Genomic DNA, 14,937 nt, shown 5'->3' on the forward strand with positions numbered 1-14,937 from the left:
CTATTGCCAACCCTGCCTGTCCCTGGTTACCGAATCAGCCTTCTGTCTTTGTACCTTATCTGTCTGTGTGTTGCCGACCTAGCCTGCCCGACCTTGCGAGCTATCCCTCTCCATTGAGAGATTAGTCTCCAGTCCTGCTTGTGACGCCCACCTTCTAGGTGTCACTTAGCCACAGGGCCTTCCTGCTATTCAGCCTGGGGCTCCACCCCTTTGGAAGTCTCAGGCTGTTGGAAGGTCTCCACACTTCCCAGAGGGAGGTATTTCTCATACTGCCAAAGACCACCTGCTCCTCGGGTGGTCCCACTCAATGTAATTACTGTTGCACCAAACACTCACACTTTATAGGTGTCCAGAGGTTAGTTATACTTGTATTATTGGTGATTCTGCAGATCATCAATAATCGGGTATATATCTGTATTCTTGGTGATACTGCAGATCACCAATAATCAGATTCTCTCTGCGTGCTGACACAGATCGTTACACTCTGCCTGAAAGAGTTAAATATCAGGTATGTAAGTGGCTGACTCAGTCCTGACTACAGTGTGACCCTCACTCAGGGCCGGCCCGCCCATGGGGCGGGGTGAAACTTTTGCCTCAGGCGGCACTTCTGGGGGGCGGCACCCGCCCGTCCATGTGTGTGGGGGGCCGCCCGAGCTGGAGGGGATAGCGGGCAGGAAGGGGGTATTGGGCCTAGCGGCGGGGAGGGGGGTCGGACCCCCCCTCCCTCGCCTGGGTCCCCCGTCCTCCGCTCCCCTCCAGCTTTAAAAAGGTCCGTGCTGTGGCTGCAGCTATTCGTAAGAGGCAACGGGCGGGGATTACTCACCTCTTCCTCGTTCCAGGCCAGCGTGCGCTCCACTGACGTCACTTCCTGCTACGCCGCAGGAAGTCACGTCAGTGGAGCGCACGCTGGCCTGGAACGAGGAAGAGGTGAGTAATCCCCGCCCGTTGCCTCTTGCGAATAGCTGCAGCCACAGCACGGACCTTTTTAAAGCTGGAGGGGAGCGGAGGACGGGGGACCAAGGCGAGGGAGGGGGGGGGTCCGACCCCCCTCCCTGCCGCTAGGCCCAATACCCCCTTCCTGCCCGTTATCCCCTCCAGCTCGGGCGTCCCCCCCACAACAACGGCTTGGGGGGGGGGGGGCGGCGGCGATTTCACTGAAAATTGCCTCAGGCGGCAAAAAGTCGAGGGCCGGGCCTGCCCTCACTGATAAGAAATTCCAACTATAAAACACTTTCCTAGCAGAAAATGGCTTCTGAGATCAAGAAAGAGATAAAAAGGGGAAATTCTTATCAGTGAGGGTCACACTGTAGTGACTTACTGTCTGAGTCAGGACTGAGTCAGCCACTTACTTACCTGATATTTAACTACTTTCCTTTAAGAATCACCTATGAGGAGATGGGCTAGTCCAAAACCTGTCGGTTCTGTCAGACTTTTACTACTTACTGCAAGTGACAGCAACATAAGAGAAAATAAATGTATGGCTAATTTTACTCTGGAAGAAAAGTACTTCTTATTTGTATGGTTTTATATGTATTTAAAATTTTGCGATTTTTCATGATAGTGGTAAATGCCAATGCCAATTTATGGGGACCATGAAGTGTGTTCAAAAGCAAAACTCCACTCAGGGCCGGGCCGAGGCAGAGGCTGGAGAGGCTCCAGCCTCAGGGCGCAGTGTAGGAGGGGGTGCACAATTCATTCAGCTGTCGTTCCCAATTGTGTTTGAAGCAGAAAGAAATTAGAAAAGGGGATACATGACAGTGACTGCAAGCCAGATAACTGGAGATTAAGGTGTTGGGGAGGTTGGGGGCCCTGGGGCATCTATTAGTCTAATAGAAATCAGTGTGTGACGGCTGGGTGGGAGGGATGGAGGGGCGCACTTTGCTGTCTCAGCCTTGGGTGCTGGAGGGCCTTGTCCCGGCTCTGACTCCACTCATGGTGCTCCTGCCTCCCACCTGTAGGTGTCACTGTTACATTATTTACACTGTACAGTATTTCAGGATTTCTTCTATCCCTTGGTTACAGACTACCCAGCAAGCTCATGGTGATCCAGAACTCATTGGAGTGTGTAAGGGGCTACAATGGACCGAAAAGCCCTCTTACTAAAATGTTAAGCAAAACAAGTTTGCCTTCTTAAAACAGAAGGTATTTGCGATAATTCAGGTTGGAGTGAGCATAGAATGTCTCCCACAATGCATCACTGCTGAATATGCAAATTATAGTAAAGAAAGAAAATTAACTTGCTGCCGCTCAAGGACTTTCATATAATAAGCACCTTTATTGAAAAAATGAGTACAAAAAATCACTAACCCTGCCCTAAAAACAATTAAAATAATGTGGAGTGCTCCACAACACCACAATTGCTCAGCACACCAAACACACGCTCCATTCAATCTGGTACCGGTACCATTCCTTAATGTCCTCAGAGTGTGGAAATGTGGCTGCTGAATAGGCATCAGAGGTGACTAAATGCCATTGCCAGGCTCATGTTGCATAAAATCCACCCAGCTATACACAGCACAGTTGCATGACATGGAGATCTTACCACCCGACCGACAGACCGAGTCATCCACTCATCTTGCCCCGGCGTGAACTTGCTGGGTATGTTTCTCCCTCCTTAGTCTGCTCGACCCTTCACCACAACTTAAAGGGGAGCTGGATTTCCTGATGCCACTTCAGTCCCCGAACTGATTTTTCAACCTGGGACTAGCTATCCAGTTTACTCAACCTGGATGTGCGGACGCTGTGGAGAGTGGAAATGATACAGAGTTCCATTCACTGCAGCACGGCCGGCTAGTAGGAGCGCTCAAGACGCATATCGGGATGAAGCCCCGCCTATCGACGCATTGCGCCCGCCCACTGCGAGCTTCGTCAGGATGCGTGGCGCGGCGGGCGGGGCAGTGATTTATACACCACTACGTGCGCACTTGCGGGGCGTTCCTGCTGGCATCACAAGTAACCATGGTTACGGTGTCCAGCTCCGGATCGTCTCCCATCTCATCACTACGGCTCCATCAATCAATCAAATGACATCATACATTGAGTTCACAGTCAGGTATGGTGCCGAGTAAACTGACAGTATGCATGCTATCTATCACACGTGCATTTTATTACTTCAGAGTCTCCAAGACGCTCACTGCATAGTCAACATTTTCTTTGCATCAAGCCAGTTCCATTTCAGTTTTTTGATGGATGGTAAGGTTGTCCATCATTTACCCAGTTACAGAAAAGGGGCAAAGTTTAATTCTTGATTTAAGCCGGTGGGGGTTAGGGAGTCCAGTAGATAAATCCATTTTGCATCTTGTTGCAGAAGCCACTTTTCTCTATCACCACCTCTTCTATTACTTTGAAGTTTGTATATGCCCTTGAACCAGAATCCATTCTTTAGACCCCCCATGGGTCTCACAGAAATGTTCAGCTACTGAGCTTCGATATTCCCCATTTGGCTTTCTCCCTGTGAGAAAACGCGGAAAAGCCGCCGCGACTACTCAAAGTAAGGCGGCTGATTCCGCGTTCAACATGGCAGCTTGCATGGGCTTGCATCCACTAGCCTGACGGAGCGTGGAGAAACCGCGGCGGATTCCGCGTCCGGCGCGGCGGTTTGCACGCATGGGCTTATCGCTAGCAGTATGGCTGAACGCGGGGAAACCGCCGCATGCTCTGACAGCGGTGCGGCTGGCCCCGCGTTCAAACCAACAGATGCATTACAACACATGTCTGGTGTGGCTGGGACTGATAGTCCACACAGGTTCAGAAGGACGCGCGCGCTCGCTGAGAGGCAGAGCCTTTATGGCAGTCAGAGGGGTGTCAGCTGATCCAGCCGATCAGCTGACAATTCGATCAGGTTTGATTGGTCCAGCACTTAGGGGAGGCGCTGGAGAGCGCTTGTGTATATATACTGGGTGCTGGTCATTTCTCTGGTGTCTGGCGTTGCGATCACTACATGGTAGCACTCAGACCTTGTCAGTATCTGTGATATTATCTGTGTTATTATCTAGACCAGTTCCTAGGTGTTGATGATCAAGGACCTCACACCTCAGTCTAGGGAATACTTTATGTGCTAGCTCTCAGACCTTAGCTAGATCCGACAGTGTGCCAGAACCGGCTGGAGCTGGGAATCCACACTGAGTTAGATTCTTGATAGCTTAAAGTACTAATTGCATTGTTTATCTGTTATGACCTTCTGCTTTCCTGACTACTCTTCTGATCTCTGATTAGGCACTTCGCTATATCTGATACCCTGTTGCCGTACTCTGTCTAAGGATTCCGCATCTGTCTTCTGTCTTTGTACCTGATCTGTCTGTCTGTTGCCGACCTGGCTTGTCCGACCTCGAGAGCTATCTCCTCAGTCAAGAGATAGCTCACAGACCTGTGGGTGACACCCCTCCTGGTGTCACTCACGCTTGTCCTTCCTGCTCCTAGCCTGACCCCTCCCTCGGGAGAGTCTCAGGCTTTCGGAAGGAACGTGTTACTGTGCAGTACTCCTTACCAGGGCCGGGACAAGGTCCAAGACCAGCAGAGGCTGAGCTGCCCCCTAGCGCCCCCCCCCCCCCCCCCAAGTCCCTCCGGCCAGCATTGGTGATCACCACAAAGCTGGCCACACAACCAGGAACCACTCGGTCAGGAATCAGGATGAGGATCTAAGTACTTGCAGTAGTACTACTACTCACTGTAAATTGAAAATATTACCACGGGTGTCAGTCCCCACTACACAGCCAGCAGCCAGAAGATGCCTGTGAGGGACATTCATGAGAAGAAGGCAGGCGGTTTCAGGCAAACACACAACAACAGCCAGCCAGCCAGCATCAACAGAAGGGGGTGGAGCAGGAGTCACGTGGGAGCCACCAGGAAGCGTCAGGCACAGTAAGCATAGGCTTACGTGAGATGCAGTCGCAGGATCGATTTCTTCCTATTAGCTATGTGCCCGCACTGCCCGGCGCCCGCCCCGCTATTTGCCTCTGTTAATTTGGTGTTGCGAGCGGCAGTGGCGCAGATTGCCTTGTACTCTCTCCGAGAGAGAGTGTACAGTGGTTGCCATGGTGACGAATGTCGTCGGCGCCACCCCTCGCCCAGCCGCTGCCGGTATTTTTGTAACTAATCATGCATTAGTTACAAGAATACGCGGCTGGGCGGGGGGTGGCGCCGACGACATTCGTCACCATGGCAACCACTGTACACTCTCTCTCGGAGAGAGTACAAGGCAATCTGCGCCACTGCCGCTCGCAACACCAAATTAACAGAGGCAAATAGCGGGGCGGGCGCCGGGCAGTGCGAGCACATAGCTAATAGGAAGAAATCGATCCTGCGCCCCTCAATGACCTCACTGACCAGCGCCCAGAGGCTGTAGCCTTGCCAGCCTATGTGTCGGCCCGGCCCTGCTCCTTACTGCTGTGCGCCTGCTCCTCAGGTGCAGTTCTCAAAGTATTTCTGTTACACTGAACACTCTTATTACTCAGGTGTCCAGAGGTTAGAGATATATCTGTATTCTCGGTGATACTGCAGATCACCAGTAATCAGACCCTCTCTGTGTTACACCGATCGTTACAGAACGCCAGATCCAAAATGCAAATGGACGCACACACCGACCGTCTGGGCGCACTTACCACTTCGGTGGATACCATCAACCAAGTGCTGGGTAGTCACCGGGCGTTAATTGACGCTTTGTCCGGGTCTTTACAAACCCTCCAGACGGCTGTGGATGAAGTGCAATCTCCTCCTAGCACAGACATACGCATGCCTGTACCTGAAAAATGTTCTGGTCACAGATCTGATTTCCGAAATTTTAGGAGTAGAGTGTTATCATACTTTGAGTTGAGACCTAGATCTTCAGGAACCATGGCCCAAAGGGTCACATTTATTAAGACTTTGTTATCAGGCGATTCTCAAACCTGGGCGTACAGTCTACCCGCTGGAGACTTAGCCCTAACCTCTGTAGATGAGTTTTTTAAAGCCATGGCAATAATTTACGGCGATCCAGACATTGCCTCGACTTCTGAGCGGAAGCTCAAGTTGTTACGTCAAGGCAAGAGTCTGGTCGAGGAGTATGCTGCTGAATTCAGAAGGTGGTCAGTATCAGCCAGGTGGGACACCTTTGCCCTGTTAGATTGTTTCTTATCAGGGTTATCAGATGAGGTCTCTGAGCTTATATTAAGTCAGCCTGAACCTAAGACCATTGATGAGGCCATTTCATCGGCCATCAGGATCGACCGTAGGCTACGCTATTAGAGACAGACCCGGGGTAGAAATCATGTAAAGTTGGTGTCCTACGCTGCGCCTCCTGTGACTCCTCCTCCTCCCGTTTCACCTCCACCCGAACCAATGCAGATTTGTCGGTCAAAGCTGTCTCAAGTGGAGCGGAGACGCAGGATTTCAGAGCAGTTATGTCTTTATTGTGCGGAGGGGGGTCATAGAGTACAGAATTGCCCGAAGAAGTCGGGAAACGCTACTGCCTAGGGGGTAATACCCTAGGCGTACAACTTTTACCCCTAGATGATAAAAGGTTGCTTCTTCCTTGTACGGTTACATGGGAAGATAAATCTGAAGTCACTGAGGCCTTCGTTGATTTGGGCTCAGCGGCTAATTTCATGGATTACGAATTTGCTAACAAATTGGGTATCCCACTCACCCCGGTAACACCACCTATCCAAGTTACGGCAGTGGATGATTCCCCCCTGCAACGTAACTGTCCTCTGTCTCAGACACCAGAGGTGGGAGTCACTATAGGGGTGTTGCATAGGGAGAAGTTGTTTTTTTTTGTGTTACACATGACAACCTCCACTATCATCCTTGGCATACCTTGGTTGCACCTCCACTCTCCTCAGATTAATTGGGACACTGGTCAACTAACAAGCTGGTCAGCCCATTGCTTTCATCATTGTTTAGTGGGGGTGACCTTGGGTCAGACCAGGATTCATGTGGAGGGAGTACCAGAACAATATTCTGAATTTTCAGATGTGCTTTGTCCCAAAGCTGCAGAGAAACTACCTCCGCATCGTCCTTTCGATTGCCCCATCGATCTCCGATCTGGTTGTATGCCCCCTAGAGGTCATCTCTACAATTTGTCTGGGCCAGAAAAAGTGGCCATGCGAGAGTACATCCGTGAAAACTTAGCTAAGGGTTTCATTCGCCCTTTCCGGTCGCCTGCCGGAGCAGTTTTCTTTTTTGTTAAGAAAAAAGACGGAGGCCTTCGGCCATGCATTGATTATCGGGGCCTGAATAAAATCACAGTAAAAAATCGCTATCCATTACCTTTGATAGACGATTTATTCACTCAGGTCACCAATGCTAAGATTTTCTCGAAATTGGATTTGCGGGGTGCATACAACCTGGTGCGGATCAGAGAGGGCGATGAGTGGAAGACGGCCTTTAACAGACCCGATGGGCATTACGAGTACCTGGTGATGCCCTTCGGGTTGTGTAACGCCCCGGCCGTCTTTCAGGAACTCATTAATGAAGTATTCAGGGAGGTGTTGGGTACATTTGTTCTGATATATCTGGATGATATACTAATCTTCTCAGATAACCTCTCTGAGCACAGGGCTCAGGTCAAATTTGTGCTGCACAAGTTAAGATAGAACATGCTTTATGCTAAATTGGAGAAATGCATTTTTGAGGTAACATCTGTCACTTTTCTGGGGTACATAATTTCCACTAGTATTGTAATTGGGAGGATATCTTTTTTTTAGGAAAAAGACTAAAAAGCCATTAAAGGGACTCCGAGCAGTGCAGAAACTATGGAAAGATGCATATCATTTTAAAGCTCTCTTTCTCCTCTTTCCAATGATATATAAACCACCACCCTACGTCTTTTAGTTTTCGCTATTTTCGCGATTGAAATTGCCGCGACCGCGATTTCGATCGCGAAAATAGAGAAAACTAAAAGGTGTAGGGCAACGATTTAGGTGTCGTCAGAAAGAGGAGAAAGAGAGCTTTAAAATGATATCCATCAAGCCATAGTTATATTGTATTACACAGGACGACACTTTCCTCAGTGTCAGCAGCTCCATTCTGCTGAATGCAGCTGCTGACTTTGACAAAAAGTCGCCCTGTGTAATACAATATAACTATGGCTTGATGGATATCATTTTAAAGCTCTCTTTCTCCTCTTTCTGACGACACCTACATCGTTGCCCTACACCTTTTAGTTTTCTCTATTTTCGCGATCGAAATCGCGGCCGCGGCAATTTCAATCGCGAAAATAGCGAAAACTAAAAGGCGTAGGGTGGCGGTTTATATATCATTGGAAAGAGGAGAAAGAGAGCTTTAAAATGATGTGCATCTTTCCATAGTTTCTGCACTGCTCGGAGTCCCTTTAAGTCCTTTTTGATGTGATCCACTTCACCTCAAAACGATACACTACGTCAGTAGAAAGAACTATAGTATGATAAGCATAAAATACAAAATCTTGCAAATCTTGTGGTACAAAAATATCAAAAATCTTTATTCCAATATTTTGTAATGGAAAAGACTTTCAAAAAATTGATTGGCCAATCAATTTTTTGAAAGCCTTTTCCATTACAAAATATTGGAATTCCTATTATTATTCATGCAAATAAGGAGCATCCTGCAGAGACCTCCTCTTTTAAGATATTTTTGTATCTGTGTCAATAAAGATTTTTGATATTTTTGTACCACAAGATTTGCAAGATTTTGTATTTTATGCTTATCATACTATAGTTCTTTCTACTGACGTAGTACATAATTTCCACCTCGGTCCTTTCTATGGATCCTGCCAAAGTCTCTGCTGTCCTGGAATGGCCTCAGCCAGTGGGACTAAAATCTCTCCAGAGATTTTTAGGATTCGCTAATTACTATAGAAGGTTCATAAAGGGGTACTCCACAGTCATAGCACCCCTCACCAGTCTCACAAAGAAAGGGGCAGATACCAACCACTGGTCACCCGAAGCTCTGGATGCTTTCTCCACTTTGAAAGAATTGTTTTGCTCTGCACCCATTTTGAGACACGTCGACACCTCCTATCCCTTTATTGTGGAGGTGGACGCCTCGGAGGTCAGGGTAGGGGCTGTGCTGTCTCAGCATTCTGGGTTGCAGGGAAAATTACACCCGTGTGCCTATTTCTCTCGTAGGTTTTCACCAGCAGAGAAAAACTACGATATAGGCAACAGGGAGCTCCTAGCCATTAAATTGGCTTTCGAAGAATGTCGTCACTGGCTAGAAGGAGCAGAACATACGATTACCGTTTACACTGATCACAAAAATTTGGAATACATTGAGGGGGCTAAGAGACTGAGTGCTCGTCAGGCTCGGTGGTCACCGTTTTTCTCGAGATTGAGATTTGTAATTACGTACACTCCGGGTAGTAAAAACATTAAAGCGGATGCTTTGTCCAGATGCTTTGAGCCAGAGACAGCACAGCCCACAGACCCAGAGACTATTATCCCACAGAGAGTAGTGTTGGCAGCCACGGAGACCTGGAAAAACTGGATGGAGACTTTAAGTCCCTTTCAGCAGGATGTCCCTGAAGGAAAGCCTGAAGGGGTGATGTTTGTACCACTGCCATTTCGTCTCCAGATATTGCAGATGTTCCACTCTCACAAAAATGCTGGACATCCTGGGGCCACCAGAACACAAGACCTTGTTGCTAGGTGTGCTTGGTGGCCTTCATTGGCAACTGACTGCAAGGAGTATGTTAGAGAGTGTGCAGTATGTGCAAAAAGCAAACCCTCCCGTCTGGCACCTGTGGGAACGTTGCAGCCTTTGCCCACCCCGAGTGAACCATGGACCCACTTGTCCATGGATTTTGTGGGTGAGCTTCCGAGGTCTGAGGGCATGTCGGTCATTTGGGTGGTAGTCGACCGTTTCAGTAAAATGGCCCATTTTGTGCTCCTGAAAGGACTCCCCTCGGCCCAGGAGTTGGCCGATCTGTTCATCATTCACATTTTCTGGCTACATGGCATTCCGGAAAACGTTGTGTCAGATCGGGGAGTCCAATTTGTGTCTAAATTCTGGAGGACATTTTGTCATCAAATGGGCATGGAACTGTCGTTTTCGTCGGGCTACCACCCACAGACCAATGGTCAGACTGAGAGAATTAATCAGTCGTTGGAACAGTTTCTAAGGTGTTATGTTGCGGATGCGCAAAATGATTGGGTCAAGTTCTTGCCGTTTGCAGAATTTGCGCACAATAATTTGAAAAGCTCTTCCTCTGGATTTTCTCCGTTTCAGGTGGTAACTGGAAAGTTGCCTAAGTTCTCCCCACTGCCAGTAGCTTCCACTCCGTTTCCAGCTTTGGAGGCTTGGCAAAAGTCATTTAAGAACATTTGGGGGATCGTGAAAAAAAATTTGGAGGACTTTTCAAAGTCAGAAAGGTCAAGCTGACAAAAAACGTTCCTTAGAGTGGAAATTCCGGCCAGGAGACTTGGTCTGGGTGTCCACACGTCATTTAACCCTGAAACAGCCCTCGCCCAAGTTAGGACCCAGATTTGTGGGCCCTTTTCCAGTGACCAGGAAGATCAACAATGTTACTTATGCCATTGATCTCCCTGCCAGCATGCATGGTGTAAGATCCTTTCATGTGTCCCTGCTTAAGCCAGCAGTTCATGTAGGTTCCACTTCTGCTCCTCCAGTGATGGTAGATGACCAACCTGAGTACGAAGTAGAAAATATTTTAGACTCACGTGTTGTACAAAACTCAGTGCAGTATCTAGTTCACTGGAAAGGGTATGGTATTGAGGAGAGAACATGGGTACTTGAGTGTCGCATGCATTCTGATAAATTAAGGAGGGAGTTCCACGCTTTACATCCTGACAAACCGGGTAGGAGCTGTCCGGAGTCCACTCCTCAGGAAGGGGGGTACTGTGAGAAAACGCGGAAAAGCCGCCGTGAGTACTCAAAGTAAAGCGGCTGATTCCGCGTTCAACATGGCAGCTTGCCTGCATGGGCCTGCATCCACTAGCCTGACGGAGCGCGGAGAAACCGCCGCATGCCCAAGGAACAAGGCGACGGATTCCGCGTCCGGCGCGGCGGTTTGCACGCATGGGCTTATCGCTAGCAGTATGGCTGAACGCGGGGAAACCGCCGCATGCTCTGACAGTGGTGCGGTTGGCCCCGCGTTCAAACCAACAGATGCATTACAACACATGTCTGGTGTGGCTGGGACTGATAGTCCACACAGGTTCAGAAGGACGCGCGCATGCGCTGAGAGGCAGAGCCTTTATGGCAGTCAGAGGGGTGTCAGCTGATACAGCCGATCAGCTGACAATTCGATCAGGTTTCATTGGTCCAGCACTTAGGGGAGGCGCTGGAGAGCGCTTGTGTATATATACTGGGTGCTGGTCATTTCTCTGGTGTCTGGCGTTGCGATCACTACGTGGTAGCACTCAGACCTTGTCAGTATCTGTGATATTATCTGTGTTATTATCTAGACCAGTTCCTAGGTGTTGATGATCAAGGACCTCACACCTCAGTCTAGGGAATACTTTATCTCTCAGACCTTAGCTAGATCCGACAGTGTGCCAGAACCGGCTGGAGCTGGGAATCCACACTGAGTCAGATTCTTGATAGCTTAAAGTACTAATTGCATTGTTTATCTGTTATGACCTTCTGCTTTCCTGACTACTCTTCTGATCTCTGATTAGGCACTTCGCTATATCTGATACCCTGTTGCCGTACTCTGTTTGTCTAAGGATTCCGCATCTGTCTTCTGTCTTTGTACCTGATCTGTCTGTCTGTTGCCAACCTGGCTTGTCCGACCTCGAGAGCTATCTCCTCAGTCAAGAGATAGCTCACAGACCTGTGGGTGACACCCCTCCTGGTGTCACTCACGCTTGTCCTTCCTGCTCCTAGCCTGACCCCTCCCTCGGGAGAGTCTCAGGCTTTCGGAAGGAACGTGTTAAGGTAGCCATACACTGGTCGATTTGCCATCAGATTCGACCAACAGACAGATCCCTATCTGATTGAATCTGATCAGAGAGGGATCGTATGGCTACCTTTACTGCAAACAGATTGTGAACCGATTTCAGCCTGAAACCGTTCACAATCTGTTGTGGTGGTGGTGCTGTCGCCGCTCCCCCCACCCGCATACATTACCTGCTCCGCCAGCGAGACTCCAGTCCCCTGGTCTCCGCTGCTCTGTCTCCGCTCTGGTCTCCAGGTCCGGCATGCTTTACTTCTTCCTGCCCGGCAGGAAGTTTAAACAGTAGAGCGCCCTCTACTGTTTAAACTTCCTGCCGGGCAGGAGGAACTGAAGTATGCCGGAGACCAGCGCGGAGACGGAGACCAGTGCGGAGACGGAGCAGCGGTGACCGGGGGCAGCCGCGCCGGCGGAGCAGGTAATGTATTGCCGCTCTATTGCGTCGGTCGTCGGGCACTCGAACGCCGCTAGCGACGCGCTCCCTACCCGCGGGCGATCGGCGGTAATTTTCCGCACGGAGCGATCGACGGGATCGGGCGAAATGGATTGAAATTCGGCGTGTAGCGCAAACGATTGGCAGCAGATTCGATCCCAGTGATCGAATCTGCTGTCGAAACGGTGGCAAATCGGGCCAGTGTATGGCCAGCTTTACTGTGCAGTATTCCTTACTGCTGTGCGCCTGCTCCTCAGGTGCAGTCCTCAAAGTATTTCTGTTACACTGAACACTCTTATTACTCAGGTGTCCAGAGGTTAGAGATATATCTGATTATCGGTGATACTGCAGATCATCAATAATCGGGTATATATCTGTATTCTCGGTGATACTGCAGATCACCGGTAATCAGACCCTCTCTGTGTTACACCGATCGTTACACTCCCACATTTGATGTTACTCAGGTGTTCCGAAATCCTCTTTTTTAATTTTCTTGTCGTCATGCCTACGTATAGCATAGGGCACGGACACTGAATATGCAAATTATCCCTTGTTGTCCCTGTAAGCTAGCCACACCCCCAGAACCGCTGGAATGCAGTGATGTATCAGCTTGTTAATTGTACAGAGCCACAATAATCCAATATCAATCCCTTGTGATATTTGTTTTTATATCACTCTGGCTTGTTCTGCTAAAGAAAGCATGCAGAACCTTATCTGATAAACCACTGTTCGTCTTCTCAGGTTCCTGACTACAGTACTCAACACAAGATCCGACAGTGTGCCAGAACCGGCTGGAGCTGGGAATCCACACTGAGTCAGATTCTTGATAGCTTAAAGTACTAATTGCATTGTTTATCTGTTATGACCTTCTGCTTTCCTGACTACTCTTCTGATCTCTGATTAGGTACTTCGCTATATCTGATACCCTGTTGCCGTACTCTGTTTGTCTAAGGATTCCGCATCTGTCTTCTGTCTTTGTCCCTGATCTGTCTATCTGTTGCCGACCTGGCTTGTCCGACCTCGAGAGCTATCTCCTCAGTCAAGAGATAGCTCACAGACCTGTGGGTGACACCCCTCCTGGTGTCACTCACGCTTGTCCTTCCTGCTCCTAGCCTGACCCCTCCCTCGGGAGAGTCTCAGGCTTTCGGAAGGAACGTGTTAAGGTAGCCATACACTGGTCGATTTGCCATCAGATTCGACCGTCAGACAGATCCCTATCTGATTGAATCTGATCAGAGAGGGATCGTATGGCTACCTTTACTGCAAACAGATTGTGAACCGATTTCAGCCTGAAACCGTTCACAATCTGTTGTGGTGGTGGTGCTGTCGCCGCTCCCCCCACCCGCATACATTACCTGCTCCGCCGGCGAGACTCCAGTCCCCAGGTCTCCGCTGCTCTGTCTCCGCTCTGGTCTCCAGGTCCGGCATGCTTTACTTCTTCCTGCCCGGCAGGAAGTTTAAACAGTAGAGCGCCCTCTACTGTTTAAACTTCCTGCCGGGCAGGAGGAACTGAAGCATGCCGGAGACCAGCGCGGAGACGGAGACCAGTGCGGAGACGGAGCAGCGGTGACCGGGGGCAGCCGCGCCGGCGGAGCAGGTAATGTATTGCCGCTCTATTGCGTCGGTCGTCGGGCACTCGAACGCCGCTAGCGACGCGCTCCCTACCCGCGGGCGATCGGCGGTAATTTTCCGCACGGAGCGATCGACGGGATCGGGCGAAATGGATTGAAATTCGGCGTGTAGCGCAAACGATTGGCAGCAGATTCGATCCCAGTGATCGAATCTGCTGTCGAAACGGCGGCAAATCGGGCCAGTGTATGGCCAGCTTTACTGTGCAGTATTCCTTACTGCTGTGCGCCTGCTCCTCAGGTGCAGTCCTCAAAGTATTTCTGTTACACTGAACACTCTTATTACTCAGGTGTCCAGAGGTTAGAGATATATCTGATTATCGGTGATACTGCAGATCATCAATAATCGGGTATATATCTGTATTCTCGGTGATACTGCAGATCACCGGTAATCAGACCCTCTCTGTGTTACACCGATCGTTACACTCCCACATTTGATGTTACTCAGGTGTTCCGAAATCCTCTTTTTTAATTTTCTTGTTGTCATGCCTACGTATAGCATAGGGCACGGACACTGAATATGCAAATTATCCCTTGTTGTCCTTGTAAGCTAGCCACACCCCCAGAACCGCTGGAATGCAGTGATGTATCAGCTTGTTAATTGTACAGAGCCACAATAATCCAATATCAATCCCTTGTGATATTTGTTTTTATATCACTCTGGCTTGTTCTGCTAAAGAAAGCATGCAGAACCTTATCTGATAAACCACTGTTCGTCTTCTCAGGTTCCTGACTACAGTACTCAACACAAGTTTTCATTTCCACGAACACGCATGGATCATAAAACAACATTAGAAAAGCAAACTGCACTTTACAATAAGCCATTCGATAATGAAAGAGTAGCTGTCATCATGAAAATAACAATAAATATAAATACCTATTTTTAAAATAACATTTCTAAATTAGTCAGTGTTTGCCAATTGTAAAATCTTTCCTCACCCTGATTTACATGCTGAAATTTATCACAGGTGGTTACAGACACTGATAGATTTGCAGCAGATTTGACC

The 14,937-nt window shown here is 49.1% G+C and overlaps 2 long non-coding RNA genes across 3 annotated transcripts in view; one reads left to right on the plus strand and one right to left on the minus strand.

The window, feature by feature from the left end:
- The window catches only part of LOC137531556 (uncharacterized), a 150,722-nt gene that overhangs the window by 124,304 nt on the left and 11,481 nt on the right, over window positions 1–14,937 (plus strand). The gene's annotated exons all lie outside the window — the stretch shown is intronic.
- The window catches only part of LOC137531555 (uncharacterized), a 181,170-nt gene that overhangs the window by 3,566 nt on the left and 162,667 nt on the right, over window positions 1–14,937 (minus strand). The window lies entirely within an intron of this gene.

Source organism: Hyperolius riggenbachi, chromosome 9 (assembly GCF_040937935.1).
Source record: "Hyperolius riggenbachi isolate aHypRig1 chromosome 9, aHypRig1.pri, whole genome shotgun sequence".
In the NCBI taxonomy this organism is placed as follows: domain Eukaryota; kingdom Metazoa; phylum Chordata; class Amphibia; order Anura; family Hyperoliidae; genus Hyperolius; species Hyperolius riggenbachi.